The sequence below is a fragment of the Schistocerca gregaria genome, chromosome X (genome assembly GCF_023897955.1).
Source record: "Schistocerca gregaria isolate iqSchGreg1 chromosome X, iqSchGreg1.2, whole genome shotgun sequence".
NCBI lineage: Eukaryota > Metazoa > Arthropoda > Insecta > Orthoptera > Acrididae > Schistocerca > Schistocerca gregaria.
Window position 1 is genome coordinate 738,907,133 of NC_064931.1, and position 19,686 is coordinate 738,926,818.

A 19,686-nucleotide genomic window follows, 5' to 3' on the forward strand; every position below is an offset into this window, starting at 1 on the left:
TGAGACAGCCTATTCTGTAGCACAACAATACGTTACAGTACAGTACTTACTTCATCACGGCAATAAGCGTAGTAACTACTATATCTATACGCAAAGCATTTCACTTTTGTTTATCATGAGGTAAGTACATTGACTTCTGCACAACTTAGCTTTCGGATGACGATAACTACGACACTTCCACAGAGATTATCTTACAAAAAGACGCACAGTTTAGCGCTACAGTACACGTATTTGAGTGATTAATTTTGTACTTAAAACATTTATTTTTAAAGATATTTGAAGTACAATGATAGAAAGGTTTTCCGTGATACATTTCATTCCATTGCTGTAATCTGTAACACCTGAGGATATAATTAGATTAATCCTCAGGGAGGTACACGCTTACTTTGTGTACCATGTGTCTGGCAAGCACAAGGAGCCCTAGCTAATATGGTATTTGCTTATACAACTTTACACATCGGTACCATATTTCTCTAACACAGAATTACACAGCTATCTGATCATTTAAATGAGAGAGACAAACATTCATTTTACTACATCAGTGACAGATGTTTACGTAATTACACAGTCGGATAACTTCATACTTATGAAATTGTATTTTGTCTGTTCTGTGTGAACCCTTCATATTTTTCGGAACCATTATGATACTGTGAGAGTTTTGAATGATGTATTTTGTATGGGATCATGATTTTTAAAGTACGTTTGAGGTAGATGACACTTTTGACATCAGCAGAGAATTTTTTTTAGGTTTTGAAATTATTGGAAGAAGCTACGACGATTTTGAGATTTGGCTGAGGTTTTATGATGTTATGATGACGATGTGTATTACGCTGTTGCGGTATGTTTATGATCAATAAGCTGATGCTATATGACTTATTTGATTATGCTACGTATCTGTTGTGATGAAATATTGAAGAAGTGTCGACGAATAAGGTAAGGAATAATGAGTAGTGGTTATGGACTCTGGTTTGTGAAAAAGGTGGTTGGAAACCAAGAATCGTACTTTAAGAGTTATGAAATGTATGTAAATGCGTGAATGTATTACAATAGGATTTTTTTCTACAGATGTGTAACGCAAATTCTTGACCTGTGAAATTTTTTATATGAGACTGCCACTGTAGCGGAAACTGCTGTCATAAATATTTCAGTAAGAAAGGTAAGTGCCCTTGACGTGATGCGTTTTGGGCTCCCGGCTGAGAGGTAGTCGTCTGACAACAGAAAACCATTAGGTGAAAAAAAAGGGCATTATCCTCGCTATTGACATTCCTTTGTAGAAAGCATTGCAAATACGACACGCCCATTACTTGGAAAGATACTTACATCTGACACCTGATTATGACAAACGTCTTTCTACGAGAGTTGAGAGAATTCTACTAACTTATGAAATGTCGCATGACTATTGAATGATATTTTTATGCTTTGTATATAGTTGATTATTTCATTTGATATCTGTTTTCCAGCTGTGTTGCAGCATTGGTTTTATAGAATAAAATTAAATGCATTTGCTAATGTGAACACTTTCTGCCAACAGATCTATTAAATAATTATTTTATGATCCACATTCTTCGAAAAAGGAGCTCTTGGAATGGAAAGAGCAATAAGAAGCGACTAATAACAGTAACTGTATATATAATTTTCTTTTCAAGTACTTGGTAATTTGTTGTAGCATTAGTTTTTGTGGTGCACCACTTTAATTACATAGACATTAAGATGTGATTATAACTTTCCCTTATCTGCATTGTTGTCTTTAGTATACTATTTTTTCTGCTTGTGGGTTTGTCATGTTTAGGTATAAGTTATTACATTTATTGCTGCTTGCTTATCTTACTTGCATTTTTTGTCATTGCTGTTTGTGTTAATTTGTTTTGTGCTGCTGCATTGCGTCGTCCCTTAGTTTAGCATCTGAGCTCAGTAGGTTTAAGTTAGCTTAAGAGGGGGTAGACTATATAAGAAACTAACTATGTATAATTGGAAGAAAAGCATTGAGAAGCTATAATAAAATGGTTTGGCCAAAAAAAAGTAGTGTACAGTGGAGAAAAACTATTTTTGAAAGAGGATGTGAACAAAATACAGAAAGCATGCTTGGATAGGATATTTTTGGAGGAAACAAATGTTGAGATACGACGAAGGAACTAGAGAATGAAGTTTTGGGTTGGACTGCAGTACCAAATGTTACCCTGAAAACAAACCCTGTCCTTTCCTTTTGTGTTATCCCAATATGTGTTTGTGTACCCTTGTGTATTTGTTTTCTTCCTGTCTCTGTGTACTGTTTCATACAATTTTTTTTCTTCTAATACTAAGCTACATTCACTATGATGAGGAATACTGTTATCCTCAAATATAATTTGCATTAATAACATGTTATTTACTTTGTAAAGATGTTTACACATTATTTATTCTGTTTTGTTCTAATGCTCATGTGTGAAGTTGATGTTTCAAAAGTTATTCTGATCTTTTATGTGTGTACTTATGTCATAATATTTGTAACACTGATGTATTTGTTATTTCGATTCTTTTGTAAAGCCTGTATTACTTCAAATGTTATCTCTACTATTATGTTCTTTAATGATATATTTTGTGCCTTTGTTATTGTATTCGCATGTTATAAAATTGTAATTGACACCAGTTCATCAAATTAAGTAACTTGTAAATTACATTTCACTGCACACGTTTCTGTTGGTCATAGTATATGGACAATATGAGAGAAGTAGGGACTGATAGTGTTTGCACGTGTGTTAATAATTCAGCAAGGGACTGGATAACAGCATTGCTGGTTCTAAGGACATTTCAAACAAATTCTTTGTGATTGGACAAGTGGTAGTTTATGGACTTGCTATATTCTCCGCAAGACTCTTCGAGGGTGATTGTGCACCTGCACAGTCGCAACAGATGGCTGTTGGCCATCTCTACAAGGACTGAAGTGGGTCTTCACCTTCGATGGCCTACCAATACCATTATTTCTACATGGACTGCAGTGGGTCTGTACCGCTGGTGGCCCACCAATACCCTAATCTCTACCAGGACTACAGTGGGTCTGCTCTGTGATGACCTACCTACCAATAGTCTTCAACTTCGACTGACTCTGCTGTGGGTTTGCTCTGTTGTGGCCCATTTCCTGTCTGCATGTCAAGAGTCAGCACTGTCTTTCCGTTGGAAGGACATCACTACTTCTTCAAGACTGCTTAGAAATCCACTACTTCCAAGTGCAATTTCTTTTATTGCTCAGACTTTGAGAAAAACACTGCAATTTTACTGTGATGAAGTATCAGGACTGTCTTTATGGACTGTGAGAAAATTTTAGCTTTTGACCAACATTGTATCAATAAGTGTGTGCATTTGATATCTTTGTTATTGTAATGATGAAAAATTTTATCAAATCATTATTGGCCAGTGCCCAAAACAATTTGTGAAATTTTTTGTGGGGAGCATGGGGGCTATGTAAGTAGGCTGTTTAGGTTTTCTTATTGGTAATGCCACGTAGCGCTCTGTATGAAAAATCACTGGCTGTGGTGTGTGCAGTCTGTGGGTAGTTCGCATTGTTGTCTGCCATTGTAGTGTTTGGCAGCGGCAGCTGGATGATAACAGCGCGTAGCGTTGCGCAGTTGGAGATGAGCCGCCAGCAGTGGTGGACGTGGGGAGAGAGATGGCGGAGTTTTGAAATTTGTAAGAATTGGTGTCATGAACTGATATATATATTATGACTATAAAGGAAAATACATTGTTTGTTCTGTATTAAAATCTTTCATTTGCTAACTATGCCTATCAGTAGTTAGTGCCTTCAGTAGTTCGAATCTTTTATTTAGCTGGCAGTAGTGGCGCTCGCTGTATTGCAGTATCTTGAGTAACGAAGATTTTTGTGAGGTAAGTGATTTGTGAAACGTATAGGTTAATGTTAGTCAGGGCCATTCTTTCGTAGGGATTTTTGGAAGTCAGATTGCGTTGCGCCAAAAATATTGTGTTTCAGTTTAAGCACAGTCTTGTATAATTTTTCAAAGGGGACGTTTCATATATAGCAGTCAGATTGCGCTGGGCTTGTATATTATGGGTAGTAAACGAATAGGTTAAGATTCAGCTGTCATTGTCAGGGGAAAATTCTGTAGGTCAGTGTTTAAATAATTAAGGGCATAGTTTCACTGGCAGCTGGTCAAACGGAGATCGATATGAATCCCTTTTCAAACTCTGTCAGGTGCTGATAATGCGTCTCAAACGGGTACACGAATTCTCACACAGAATTGCAGCTCTGATCGTTTACGTACCCGACTATTGTGTGTACGTGTATGAAGTTACAATGTATTTCGACCACGTCTTATGGGTGATTCACTTGTTTGTTAGGTAGTGTATTTCATGTACCTTGAGACAAGCAACCCAACTTACTTTTTTCTAACCCATCTGTAGTACATAATACTGAAACGGCAGCCGAAACTTAAGTACCAAAATATAATTCTATGCCTCTGCTAAGCCGCGTCTAGCCCGGTGGGACGCACAATGTGGGACTGTAGCTAAGGAGAGAAGAAAAGCATTCAGATCTACAAGCGACAAGCCACGGAAGGGAATTATCTTAATTTAAATCACAACTAGCAAGGACGAAGTGCCTATACAAAAAAAGAAAAGTGGTGAAGCTAGCGGGACTTACGTAATAGCTGGTCTACAGAATCCTCCATGATTATCGTTAGTAATAAGATGACAAGATTATGACGAATTAATGACGAATTGATGACGAATCAATAAAGTAATGGGAAATGTACAGTCACCATTTAAAACCCTAATAAAACATTTTATACACTTTTACCCCAGGCGCAGTAGAACAGAACAAAGATAAACAGGCCACAGATAGTCAGCTGGACTAGATGTTAAACAAAAACTCGTCGCCGCTGGAAATGAATAGCGCAGTAGCCCATAGGAAGAGTACAACCGTGGGACTGTATAACATTCTTATCCAATGCTCCAACACATGCCAGAGAAGGGATGAAATCATCTGTTGAACATCTTGACAAAACACTAACATTTTACGAAAATACTAACTTAATCTATATTCCGACCCTGAAGACTGTTCGGTTCCAGCAAATATATAGAACGGCTCCTGAGTGTGCTTCGTCACGCGTCACGCAGGCTCATTACTCCTCTGTCGTGTGTGTGTGTGTGTGTGTGTGTGTGTGTGTGTGTGTGTGTGTGTGTGTGTAAGAAATTGGAATAGACGATTAGACATAAATTGGACATGCAACTCACATTCAGTGAAAATCAGTATTTGCTGATAGTATATACGGATATCACAAACATTTAGGATAATATCCTCACATTCATAATGGTGAATAAAATGAGACATCTTGACACCCCGTGGCCGTTCAGCTACAAGCTTCACTGCCTGCTAAGCGACAGAACCATGACCATTGCAAAGAACGATGAAGCAGCAGTGCGAAAGAGAACAAGTAAAGGGTTGCTGCGAAGCTCGGGGCTGTCTGCTTAAATCAATCCACCCAAGTTTTAAAACAGCGCAGTATGTCGATGATTTACGTATTTGTACTTCGTAGCTTTATTTTTAATAAGCATGCAAGTAACGCAGTGACAGTGTTCAATGAATGGCTGAAGGACAACTGTCTCAACATAACGCCAAACAAATCATCTGTGTGCGTATATAACAGACATAGGCCTAAGAAACTAGGACACCTAAGAGTAGTACCCTTCTTATTCCCTGTCAAAAGGGTGGCAAATGCTTAGGGCCTTACGTCAATCGTAGGCTAATGCGATCACACCACATTAAGAATGTAACTATAAAATATGAAGTTGGCGTAAATGCGTCGGTATAAAACCATCAGAGGTTTTATTCGAGCATTCACATCGACTTCAACTAATGCTTTGCTGGTGGAAGCAAATGAAGTGGAATACATCAGCGCCGAATTTCTGTTGAAGCGTTTCTACTTCATGCAAGACAGTTTATTACCAATGATTACAGAACTAATGATTAATTGCTTTAAAGGCAGGTTTTGGTTTCGCAAGAAACTCCTCCACTTAGGAGATTTTCACCACAATGTTTGGGGTTGCGTGAATCAACTGCCGTATTCCTCAATTTCAGATGCTTCAACACTCCCTACGCTAACGCCTTTTGACGCTGAACATTAAGATACACTTTCCATACACTCAAAATATATTGAAGAGTAAAATTTTAGTTGATAATTTGGCAGCATGGCCATACTCAAGGCAGATTTGCGTAGAAGGAACCAAAAAATAAGAAGGAACAGAAAATGCATTTGTAGATGGAAAGACTAATAGAAGGAGCAAATTCAAACTCTCTGAAATAGTGAGCACACTTGCTGCAGAACTTACAGTTATTTTGGAGGGACTTCCTCAAAATATGATCATGACGAAACAGTAATTATTTCATCAGATTCACCCTCAACAGTGATGCTGTTAAAATGCTGTACTGTCAGTAACGCTAATAATTATGTAGTAAATCACATTATGGAAACACTTAATGAGTTTTTCCACTTAAATAACTCTACCATTATGTTCTGGGTGAAGGAGCACAATGGAATAAGTGCAAATGAAGAAGGAGACACTCGAACTAAGAAAGCGGAGTACAATGGTGTTGTGAAATATGATGAAATGCCACCTGACGATCTCCTTCCTTAAAGGAACATGACATGACACAGTAGTACCTAATCCCCAATCATGTTCTTGGTACCAAAATTCAAAATACAGCAGAAACTTCACAGCGACGTTGGCACACCTTCGAGTTCACCGTGGATGATTGCTGCAGAAAATCTTTGCCGCGTCATGATTCCGTCTTCATGTGAATACCATAGTGAGGAAGATGTTAACCATATTTTCTGCGACTGCGATAGAAGATATCAAGACCCTGCGATACTACTGCAGCGCGTGACGCCCTACAGCCATGCATCACCAACGAATATTTTCACTCTTTTAGCAACAGAAGAATTAAAAGTGTATACACTGCTATACTCCCGCATCTCGTGGTCGTGCGGTAGCGTTTTCGCTTCCCACGCCCGGGTTCGATTACCGGCGGGGTCAGGGATTTTCTCTCCCTCGTGATGGCTGGGTGTTGTGTGCTGTCCTTAGGTTAGCTAGGTTTAAGTAGTTCTAAGTTCTAGGGGACTGATGACCATAGATGTTAAGTCCCATAGTGCTCAGAGCCATTAGCCACACTGCTATACGATTTTATATCAGAAGGAGATGTTCACCAGTAAACTATTGTAGCAGTATGTGGAGGTTTGCCTGGGAACTATTAATCAGGCTTATCGCAAATTAAACAATAGTGCACTGGCCATATAACTGTGTATTATTGGGGGGGTTGTGAACAGTGAAATTAAAGTACTGTGAAATCTAACTGCGCACATGTCGGCTACATTATTTACATTACTCAGTGTCGGAATTACAAGCCCATTTTTCAACCAGTGTAGCAGCACAGTACGTCGACCCCAAGGACATCAAACGAATAGATAAACAAAGTAGGCAGAACCGCTACAAGTTTATTTAAACTATCTTAGATCATGGAGTTAATTTCCGGTAAAATGAATGTAACTATTAATTTTTGTTGTAATGGTACTCGTAACACATGTTGCATTTCAACGGTTTTGCAGTGTTACGCACTTAAATGTTTATAATCATATTGAGACCAGCTATATCGGTGATGTACAACAGCTATTTAAAAAAGAACCTAGTGATGGTAGTAGGCCAATGGCCTTACCGCAGTGGTAACACCCGTTCCCATCAGATCATCGAAATTAAGCGCTGACGGGCTGGGCTAGCACTTGGATGGGTCACCCTCCGGGTCTGCCGAGTGCTGTTGGCAAGCAGGGTGCGCTCAGCCCTTGTGAGGCCAATTGAGGAGCTACTTGACTGAGAAGTAACGTCACCGGTCACGAAAATTTGCAGCTGCCAGTAGAGCGCTGTGCTGACCAGATGCCCCTCCATATCATATAACATGTGATGACACGGCGGCCGGTCGGAACTGTTGGACTTTCAAGGCCTGTTCAGATAGTGCTTTTTTTTCCTGATGGTAGCATAAATGGTTTTGACACAATTTAGACAGCACCTACGAAGAAGATATTTAGACTACAGACACAGAGACGCAGTTGCATGGATAAAATTCATAAACTTTTATTTACAGTACGTAAATGTAGCCAAAAGCTGGCAATGGCAAATACTTAAATTTTTCTGCTGGATTTAAAATGGCTTGTATCAATGAATATTGTCGTTGGTTCTGAGCAGTTGCATCTAGTAACTGATGTTTGCAGTGTTGGCGTCGTTGGTAGTCCTCAAAGTTTTGCTGTACCTTTTGGGTGTTTTCTCCTTGTATTCCACGAAACACAGAAATATGCTAAGTGCAGTGCCCATGTTACGATAAGAAGCAGAACACCAGCAGCGCCACTAGTTGCCCGGCGGTGAACTCGAATATGGGAAATTATGGCACTAAAATCCGTTTTACGACTGCTCAAAATACGAGTATTAGATGTCAGCATTTTCATTTATACTTTACGGGTGGGGCTCTTAATCTAGTGGTAACTTGCGTGTTTGGAAAAGTTCTTGCGATCTTCCAGAGTAATATATTCAATAAATCTCAGTCAAAAAGTCAATTAATTTTTCATAGCTGCGGTTCACAGTCACGTAAAATTTTATGACTGATATCATGGCCACCCGTTGACCGTAAAATTATGTGAAATACAATGATGCAATTCCGACCGCGTGGCCATTAACACGTGGTAATAATTATGCTTTAGCATATTTCAAAACACAAAAACCATCTGACGTAACACGCACATATGTAAGGTGATTTTTAGGTTTTATCTCCACTTGATAATAGACAGGCGACTGAAACTGGGATACTGGAGTGCACAAATAAATCATTTTGTAGTCAAAAGGCGGCTATGATGTCATTTACAACAACTAAGACTAACATTCTACACTGCAAAATAAAGATGTACTTTAATACCTACTAAAACTGATTTATTTTAATTTCTATTAATTCCTGCTAATGTATATCAGTCACCTGAAATCGTCAACTATACAGTCACTTTCAACAAATCAAATTTAAGAAATTCGTAAAATACTTCTTTACATCGACTGAAAAACCAACGGGACCGGAGAAAGTAAACATTGCATGAGCTTAGCCATTTTTTTTTTTGTTTCTAACACATGCAAATAAAACATAGTTCATTGCAAATTTTTGTCTTTTTTATCGTCTTTTTCCCAAATTGAGAAGTATTTTTAGATATACCATGTCATTTTAATAATAAAATGAGATCTAGTTCTACATTTATGTTTAACACTTTTATTCATTTACTCATTTACATTGACATGACAATAGTCATGGGATACCTCCTAATACCGGGTCGGACCTCCTTTTGCCGGCGTAGTGCAGCAACTCGACGTGGCATTGCCACAACAAGTCGTTGGAAGTCCCCTTCAGAAATATTGAGCCATGCTGCCTCTAAAGCAGTCCATAACTGCGAAAGAGTTGGCAGTGCAGGATTTTGTGCACGAAGTAACCTTTCGTTATGTCGCAGAAATGTTAGATGGGATTCATGTCGGACGATCTAGGTAGTCAAACCTTCACTCGAATTGTCCGGAATTTTCTTCAAAGAAATCGCGAACAGTTCTCGCCCGGTGACGTAGCGCATTGTCATTCATAAAAAATCCTTTGCTGTTTGGCAACATCAAGTCCATGAATGACGGAAAATAGTCTCCAAGTAGACGAACATAGCCATTTTCGACCAATGATCGATTCAGTTGGACCAGAGGATCCAGTCCATTGCATGCGAACACATCCAACACTTTTATGGAGCTACCACCAGCTTGCATGGTACCTTGTTGACAACTTGACTCCATGGCTTCGTGGGGTCTACGCCACACTCGAGCTCTACCATTAACTTCTACCATCTGAAATCGGGACTCTCTAGTCGTCAAGGGTCCATCCGATGTGATGAGGCCAGTAGCCGGCTGCGGTGGCCGAGCGGTTCTAGGCGCTTCAGTCCGGAACCGCGCGACTGCTACGGTCGCAGGTTCGAATCCTGCCTCGGGCACGGATGTGTGTGATGTCCTTAGGTTAGTTTAAGTCCCATAGTGCTCAGAGCCATTTGAACCATTTGAAGCCAGGAGAGACGCTGCAGGTTATTTCGTGCTGTTAGCAAAAGTGCTCGCGTCGGTCGTCTCCTGCCATAGCCTGTTAACCGCAAATTTTGCCACACCGTCCTAACGGATACTGTCGTCGTACGTCCCTCATTGATTTCTGCGGTTATTTCATGCAGCTCTGCTTGTCTGTTAGCACTGTCCAACTCTACGCAAACACCGCATTAACAAACTCAGCGCAAACTATGCTGCTCTCGGTCGTTAAGTGATGGCCGTCGGCCACTGCGTTTCCGGTGGCGAGAGATAATGACTAAGGCTTAGTATTCTTGGCAGACTCTTGACACTGTGGATCTCGGAATACTGAATCCACTAACTACACTCCTGGAAATTGAAATAAGAACACCGTGAATTCATTGTCCCAGGAAGGGGAAACTTTATTGACACATTCCTGGGGTCAGATACATCACATGATCACACTGACAGAACCACAGGCACATAGACACAGGCAACAGAGCATGCACAATGTCGGCACTAGTACAGTGTATATCCACCTTTCGCAGCAATGCAGGCTGCTATTCTCCCATGGAGACGATCGTAGAGATGCTGGATGTAGTCCTGTGGAACGGCTTGCCATGCCATTTCCACCTGGCGCCTCAGGTGGACCAGCGTTCGTGCTGGACGTGCAGACCGCGTGAGACGACGCTTCATCCAGTCCCAAACATGCTCAATGGGGGACACATCCGGAGATCTTGCTGGCCACGGTAGTTGACTTACACCTTCTAGAGCACGTTGGGTGGCACGGAATACATGCGGACGTGCATTGTCCTGTTGGAAGAGCAAGTTCCCTTGCCGGCCTAGGAATGGTAGAACGATGGGTTCGATGACGGTTTGGATGTACCGTGCACTATTCAGTGTCCCCTCGACGATCACCAGAGGTGTACGGCCAGTGTAGGAGATCGCTCCCCACACCATGATGCCGGGTGTTGGCCCTGTGTGCCTCGGTCGTATGCAGTCCTGATTGTGGCGCTCACCTGCACGGCGCCAAACACGCATACGACCATCATTGGCACCAAGGCAGAAGCGACTCTCATCGCTGAAGACGACACGTCTCCATTCGTCCCTCCATTCACGCCTGTCGCGACACCACTGGAGACGGCTGCACGATGTTGGGGCGTGAGCGGAAGACGGCCTAATGGTGTGCGGGACCGTAGCCCAGCATCATGGAGACGGTTGCGAATGGTCCTCGCCGATACCCCAGGAGCAACAGTGTCCCTAATTTGCTGGGAAGTGGCGGTGCGGTCCCCTACGGCACTGCGTAGGATCCTACGGTCTTGGCGTGCATCCGTGCGTCGCTGCGGTCCGGTCCCAGGTCGACGGGCACGTGCACCTTCCGCCGACCACTGGCGACAACATCGATGTACTGTGGAGACCTAACGGCCCACGTGTTGAGCAATTCGGCGGTACGTCCAACCGGCCTCCCGCATGCCCATTATACGCCCTCGCTCAAAGTCCGTCAACTGCACATACGGTTCACGTCCACGCTGTCGCGGCATGCTACCAGTGTTAAAGACTGCGATGGAGCTCCGTATGCCACGGCAAACTGGCTGACACTGACGGCGGCGGTGCACAAATGCTGCGCAGCTAGCGCCATTCGACGGCCAACACCGCGGTTCCTGGTGTGTCCGCTGTGCCGTGCGTGTGATCATTGCTTGTACAGCCCTCTCGCAGTGTCCGGAGCAAGTATGGTGGGTCTGACACACCGGTGTCAATGTGTTCTTTTTTCCATTTCCAGGAGTGTATTTCCGAAATGGAATGTCCCATGTGTCTAGCTCCAACTACCATTCCACGTTGAAAATCGATTATTTCCCTTCGTGTGGCCGTAGTCACGTCGGACATCTTTTGACATGAATCACCTAGAGTGCAAATGACAGCTCCACCTATACACTGTCATTTTATATCTAGTATACACGATACTACCGTCATCTGTAAGCGTGCATGTCGCTACCCCATGATTCTGTCACCTCGGTATATTTGTTCTTCGGTTCAAAATGGTTCAAATGGCTCTAAGCACTATGGGGCTTAACATCTAAGGTCATCAGTCCGCTAGACTTAGAACTACTTAAACCTAATGAACCTAATGACATCACACACATCCATGCCCGAGGCAGGATTCGAACCTGCGACCCTAGCAGCAGCGCGGTTCCACACTGAAGCGTCTAAAACCGCTAGGCCACAGTGGCCGGCTTGTTCTAGGGAAACTTTGTTCAGTACGCTATTGAAAGTGAATGCACAGGTTCCTGTCAACAGTATTTTACTTATTAGACTTCACAGCTCTTCCATCCGATTCTCATAATCAGGATCATGTATCGACATCTGAATCTGGTACAGAGAGAACAGGAAACCAACACCAGAAATATTACTTTGCTTAAGGAAACGTTGTTATCAGATCAAAAATATAATCAGCATTTCGTAAGCAGTTAGCATTTCTGTGAGACAACATAACACTTAAATTGTAGAAGCATTTCTCAAGAAGATTTCTTAAAATTCTGACTTCAAATTCCTTTTATCCGCCTTCTTCTTGTTGTATAGTGTCAGTGGACTATGATGTATGACATCAATATGCTTAACATGTCAGATTTGTTATTGCATGCATACTGTGGGACCCACAGTTGAATGTGCTGTAAGTATGATAATCACTTTTAGTTGGTAGATCGCCAAGTCTAGGTCTGACCAACACCACACCTTTATACATGTATACGGAGATTACTGCAACTTTGCATCTGGTGAATAATGAAGTAAAAAATTCCTTTAAAGTAATTTAAACTTCTTCCCCTTTTTAATTTGTTGATGTTTAGTGCAAAACGCTGTTTGAGACAGAGAGAATATTTTGTTTTAAATTGTTACTCATTTTTGTCGTGTGGCGGTGGTTATTTAGACAATCATATAGGTGATCATGGGGGGTTCTCAGAAAAATCAAAACATTTTGTCTTGCATATTTCAAATAAAAAGACACTTAACTGTCATCTTTAAAAGATGTAAATAAATGATTTTTTACATGTTTCGCGGTCATCTGATACATCTACGTTTTTCAGTATATGGGCTGCTACATAAGGTAAGGCCTGGTGATCTGCAGACACACATCATATGAGTACTCGTAAGAATTAAGTATTATCTGAGACGTTCTCTTACAGTCATTAAATTCACTTTCATTTAAATGTCAATAATTAGGATTATTTCCCTAAAATGGAAACAACTATTCAATAGAGTGTAAACATTATTTTCACAATTATGTACACTCATGCTTTTGAAAGGCAAAGTTATAAGACTCACATCACAAGTCAGAGAGTTTGTTCACACTGAAAACAAGTTTGATTAGCAATACCATGTTGCCTTGCATAACAAGCGAAATATTCTGGAGTATCTTGATTGACGACCTTTAAATTAAAATACTTAAAACCAACTTTTTTTAAAGATCTTCTACAAGAAATAATAGGCTTCAGTGTAATCCGTCAACTTAAATACAGCTAAACACATTAGTCTTGTTTCTGCATGTTTTCAATTCTATTTTGGTCACCTGCCTATTTCCTTTAGTACGCTACATGCTTTCATGTGGTGGATTTTCTAACAGAACATAGTTAAATATTTTTCTCATCCTTTGAGTAGTGCTCATTGTTGTTTAGTGAATGTAAGAGATTACTATTTTCTCTACAACCTCAGCTGTGTATACAGCCTCAAACGGTAATACCTGTGTAGATACATTTGCTTCAACTGGTGCTGCAACTGCATAGTTCATTTGTGCAACAGCAACTTTTACTTTCATTTTCACATAGAAACTAGAAACGTTAAGGTTTTGTGCTTTTAGGCTAGGTAAACTTTTGAACCACCTTTCTTATCCAAAAGAAAAGTATATCGGTGTACTCAAACTTTATTTCCTTCTAATGTTCAAATTGTTTTTGATCATCTGTCAAAGCATTTCTGGTACATCGAAAATAGTAACACAAGGTATGTTACTTACAAGAAAATGAAATATACTAGGCTTTCAAAAATTTGATTCACATAGTTCTTTAAGGTCCTTTTGGTTTGTGGCATTCTGATCACATACGGAACAAACTACTTTCAATTCAATATTCTGAAGTTGGCTTACAATGCGAATAATGTGTACTTTCAAATGGTATTACTTGAAAGCGGTTGCAGTAAAGTAATATGCAAGTTTCCATGTTCTGTGAATGCCTTTTAGCATAAAAACAGTGTGGTTTGTAGCCACATGTGATTGCCCTTAATTACGTAAGTCCTGAGAGCCATAGATCAGCTGATTGTGTGCCCAATAATACATACCATTATCCAGAGACATTTCGACAAAAGTAGAACACAATATTTGTCATTTTCACGCATATTACTTACTATCATTGCCAAGATATTTAGCAAAGCCATGTTAGGGCCTATATCAAATTGCACATGGGGCAGTATTGACTTCGCGAGTCGAACAGATGCGAGGGAGAAGTATGTAGCCAAATATCTATATAGTTTTGGTCTACGCTTATAAATAGATAAATCAAATGAGTTATCAGAGATTATGTTTTTTATTTATGGGCGAGCAAGAACTAGGTTATCAACTGAATACATGAAGTCTAGGTTATCAGTGCCAAACTCCAGATCCCATTATATCCTTACTGCTTTCACCATCATGAGCTGATGTGCTAACCATCATCAGTGCACTGAAAAAGAGGACTGTTTGGTTCTTTCAGTATTGTAGATGTTGCCCTACAGCCTATGCCATGCGCTCTTATGTTTCCATCTGAGACACGCATTTCTTAACTGGCGGTTAATAAATATTTCGGTCACACCATTTAACTTTTCTTCAATTAATTGAAACTTCCTTTCGTGACAGAGCTCTTTTGGAATTTTAAACTCGTTCCTCTCATTCTGTAGCTGTTTTCCAGTTTACATACTCTGAAAAGTGTATTTCGATGCAATTAATACATTTTCTTTTCATGGAGTTAAATCGCATTTTGAAACTCCAGATCATTTTTGTGGCTGATTGGTGTTCAATGGCTAGCTTATCAGCACGAAACACAAATTTCCATTACACCCTTACTGCTTTCACTATCGCCAACCAGGGTGGCCGAGCGGATCTAGGCGCTACAGTCTGGTACCGCGTGACCGCTACGGTCGCAGATTCGAATCCTGCCTCGGGCATGGTTGTTTATGATGTCCTTAGGTTAGTTAGGTTTCAGTAGTGCTACGTTCTATGGGACTGATGACCTGTAGTGTTAGGTCTCATAGTGCTCAGAGCCATTTGAATCATTTTTGAACCTCAGAAGTTAAGTCCCATATTGCTCAGAGACATTTGAACCATTTGCTTACACTATCATACCTTGGTGTGCATAGAAAGCTGTTCTCAGCATTACCTGAAAAAGGGGACTGGTTGGCTCGTACAATATTTTAGAGTTTTCACAGCAACTTACGTCATGCATACTTGAATTTACATCTGATTTGGTGGTGAACACATTTTTACTACTGTTACTAATGCTGCAGTCAGCACCACCACGACCACCTGTGTAACATAAAGGGGGAGAAGGCTTGTATCAAGTCAATTCCATACGTTTTGACATTATCAACGAAACTTGATTGGAAAAAATGATCAGTACACACATAATAGTAACTACACTTAATGTCCTCAGCTACGTTACAAATTAAATTCCAGTTTTTTACTGTCTCGCTTTTTGATACAGCTGCAAATTTGTAAAAATCTTTATTCTGACTTTTGGTTTGTGATTGTGTTTAAAATGTAACCCCTTTTGCATCCGCTAAACTTACATGAGTATTTCATACTCACACAGGAATTTTTCCTTCCTGTATGATCCATCTTTGTATGTCTAAAATGTCATTAAACCAAAAATTCTGAAAGAAAAATATCAGATTTAGTCCTTATGGATGATAAATAAATTTCACTCTCAATTTATTCAATTTTTCACAAATCAGTTTTGTTTTTGTCTAACTGTGGCTATTCTGGTTTGGTTACCGTTCGTTTTAGATACAAGAACATTTAAAAAAAGTTTACCTCGATCTATTCAAGTCATACAGAAGGATTCTTTTCATAAACACCGAAAAAAATATTTCACTGTAAAGGTATAATGCTCATTGAGATGGAGAAACTGGAATGTAAGGGTGTTTACAAAAATTAGGTAGAATGCAAGCAAATATATTTGCAATGATATTAAATCAAGGTGTAAAAAAGGAAGGCAGATTGGGGTTTAATGTCCCGTCGACATCGATGTCATTTGAAATGGAGCACAAACTCGGATTCTGTCAAGGATGGGGAAGAAAATCGGCCGCGCCCTTTCAAATTAACTATCCTAGCATCTACCTCATGAATTTTAGGGAAATTGCGGCAAACCTAAATCTGAATACCCGGACGCAGATTTAGACCGTCTTCCTCCCGCGTGCGAGTCCACTGCGCCACCTCACTCGGTAAAGCGAGCAGCACACGCACATACTTGTAAGAAGGAACAAATATATAGAGTCCGTAAAACACTATGCTATGAGACCAGCTTCTGTTTCCTACGAAAAAAAGAAATATGGAATCATTTACCCCACCGAAATGTTATGCATGCGAGCAAAAACAAGCATAATACGAGCAACATACCTACAGACATGTTCAAATTATTAGACTAAAGACATTTTTTCCATAACTTTACATTTATTACACATTTATATCCATATACATATTATATTTGTACATTCAATACTTTTTGTGTCTGCCTTTGTTCTTAATCAACAGTTTTACCCTGTTTGCCATAGTTTTTATTAACTTTTCACATGACATTTTAATATCATTGTCATGGTACCAGATTTCCTCTAGTTTCTCCACGAGATCTTGGTTGGTAGTTATTGTAAATTTCCTTATCCTCTGTTTCACAATAGCCCATAAATTTTCAACTGGGTTCATATCAAGGCTATTCCCTGGCCACGATAGCACTTTCAGTTGCTTTTCTTCAAAATATTTGGCAACACTTTTGGCTTTATGGCAAGGTGCGCCATCATGCATAAAAATTGCATCTTTATTAGGAAACTACTCATTTATTTGGGGGAAAAGTTCCTTTTCAAGGATTTCTTTATATTGTTCTTGCTTCATTGTCCCTTCAACAATGCGTAATCTGCCAGGACCTTTCACGGACATCACACTCCAGACCATAACGGAAGTTGGATGCTTCACATATTGCTGCACACACTCAGTTTTGAACAATTCTCCAGGTCTGTGACGAACATACTCGCTGATTTCTTCCATCACAGTAAATACAGATTTATCACTGAAGCATACCTGGAACAAGTTAGAAAAGTTGGGAATAGTAGCATAGGAGACCTCAACAGTACCAAAATTCAAAGGTGCATTTGTTCTGTATCAATGAAACATCACAATTTCAAGCCAAAACTTCTAACTTTAGAGATCAGACCCACTTAATTTACCGTACCATTGCGCATACCTTAGCTCAGCCCTCACTTGTCCACACCTGAAGTTGTTTAGCCCACTGTAATCTTTTGGTTTTTATGGCAGGTGAGATTTTCTGTTTTCTTTCTTGTTTCCTGTTTCCATTTGGTGCGATGCTGCCACTTTTTTTTTTACCAAGGAGACAACAGTACCTTTCTTTTTATTTTTAATGCCCTGCACGTGTTGTGAGCAGCAGCTTCCGGGGATGGTCAACGCCGGAACAGTGGTAATGTACATGTCTGTAATATGAGGAGGCAGTGTTCTTGATGTCTCCGAGACAAACATCTGGATATCTATTACCTGTCGCTTTAACACAAGAATGGTCATTGCGAGTGATAGCCTGCTGAATATGGTCTTCTTTCCTGCACATGTGACAAAACCTTACACAGACATGTAGGTCCATGAAAGCGAGTTATGGAGCGAATATGGTCGATGTCAGCTTGCTGACGGTATCTGTTTTTCGATATATCTTAAGAGAAGCGAGGTAAAATGTTATAGGTGATGTTAGAGGTTCTATACAAGAAGAAATATGACACGATAAAGTTTGGATGCTGGTAGTTCATAGTCTTCTTTACCTACTCTGGATGTTACATAATAACGAAGATGAGTGTTCTCGAACATAATAATTGACTGTATACGTGCTGATCTGTGTCGGTATTTCATACGTCTGAAATGAATGTAACGCCCTTGTGCATGACAATTTGTAATTTGAACACGGGGAATGCTCTCAAACTATACCGATTCTGCTCATAAAACTAACAGAAACCGACTGTGTCAATTCTCTTGGAAGCAAACTTTCTATTGTTATCGTCACGATTGTGTTTTTCAAAATATGTACTACCGCAAGTCCCGTGTTATTTGATACTTCATAACCTCTAATTATAAAGTAGCCACCGCTTGAATTATAGCTCGTTATGAAACCTAGAAATGATAGTATTTTTTCTGGCATGTGAGTAGGTTGTGTGAAACAGGTTGTTACGTGATGACCACATTGGTTACGAAAGTACAACACAAGAATCTGCTGCTATTGTGAATGACCACACCTAGCGAGGTGTGGTCTTCTTCTTCGAGTATGGGTGACAGAAACTTTACACACAGGCCGCTAGGGGCGAGTTATGGAGGAAATATGTCAAATATCAGCCTGCACACGGAATTTGTTTTTGATGTATCGGAGAAATCTTGTAGTGTTCTCTACTAGGTGTTGATAGGAGGTTCTATTACAATGCATGTCCTGACGTCATGTTTCTTACGTTTCATAAACACCAGCATGATACATAACTACATTGGTAAAATTGGATGTGCCATAATGACAAAACGACAATATCGTCTTAAATTATAACTTGTCATTGCCAAACGTAAATTGATTGTGTTTTTTCCGACATGTGCACAGATAGCGTGAAAGGCTGTATTCTGTAATATTATTTCACATGTCTGAAATGTTTATAATACGCATGTGCATTACAATTTAGTGACAGACACTAATTTGAATGCCACGAACGCTCTCAAACCATGTAATTTTGTTCGTCAAACTGAAAGAAATTGGTTAATATAGATGTTTCGATAGACTACATGTTTCTTTTCTTTGGAGTTAAAATTCCCACTTTTTTTTAATCTGATGAAAGATTCAAAATAATAAGAACATTGTTCAGTGATAGGTAGTTTTCGCAGCGGAATAGTTGAAGTTGCGCAGGGTGGACATGTATAGCAGATGTGAGATAAGTGAGTACATCTCTCAGAGCTGTCACAACAGAGCTCTGACCTCTGCAGTTTGCTCATCTGTAATTGGCATCAGTACTGTAGTAGTTTTTTCATGACATTGGATTTCACAAAATAATGGGAGGCGGGGACAGAGAGAGAGAGAGAGTGATGTGAATCATATCCTGCAGTCAAACTTAAAAAGACTGTATAGATACCATTATACAGGGTGTTACAAAAAGGTACGGCCAAACTTTCAGGAAACATTCCTCACACACAAATAAAGAAAAGATTTTACGTGGACATGTGTCCGGAAACGCTTAATTTCCATGTTAGAACTCATTTTAGTTTCGTCAGTATATACTGTACTTCCTCGATTCACCGCCAGTTGGCCCAATTGAAGGAAGGTAATGTTGACT

General features: G+C 40.0%; 1 pseudogene; it reads left to right on the top strand.

Annotated features, from left to right (window-relative positions):
* The first annotated feature begins 7,688 nt into the window (after positions 1–7,688).
* On the top strand, positions 7,689–7,807 carry LOC126299735 (5S ribosomal RNA; annotated as a pseudogene).
* Positions 7,808–19,686: the final 11,879 nt, after the last annotated feature.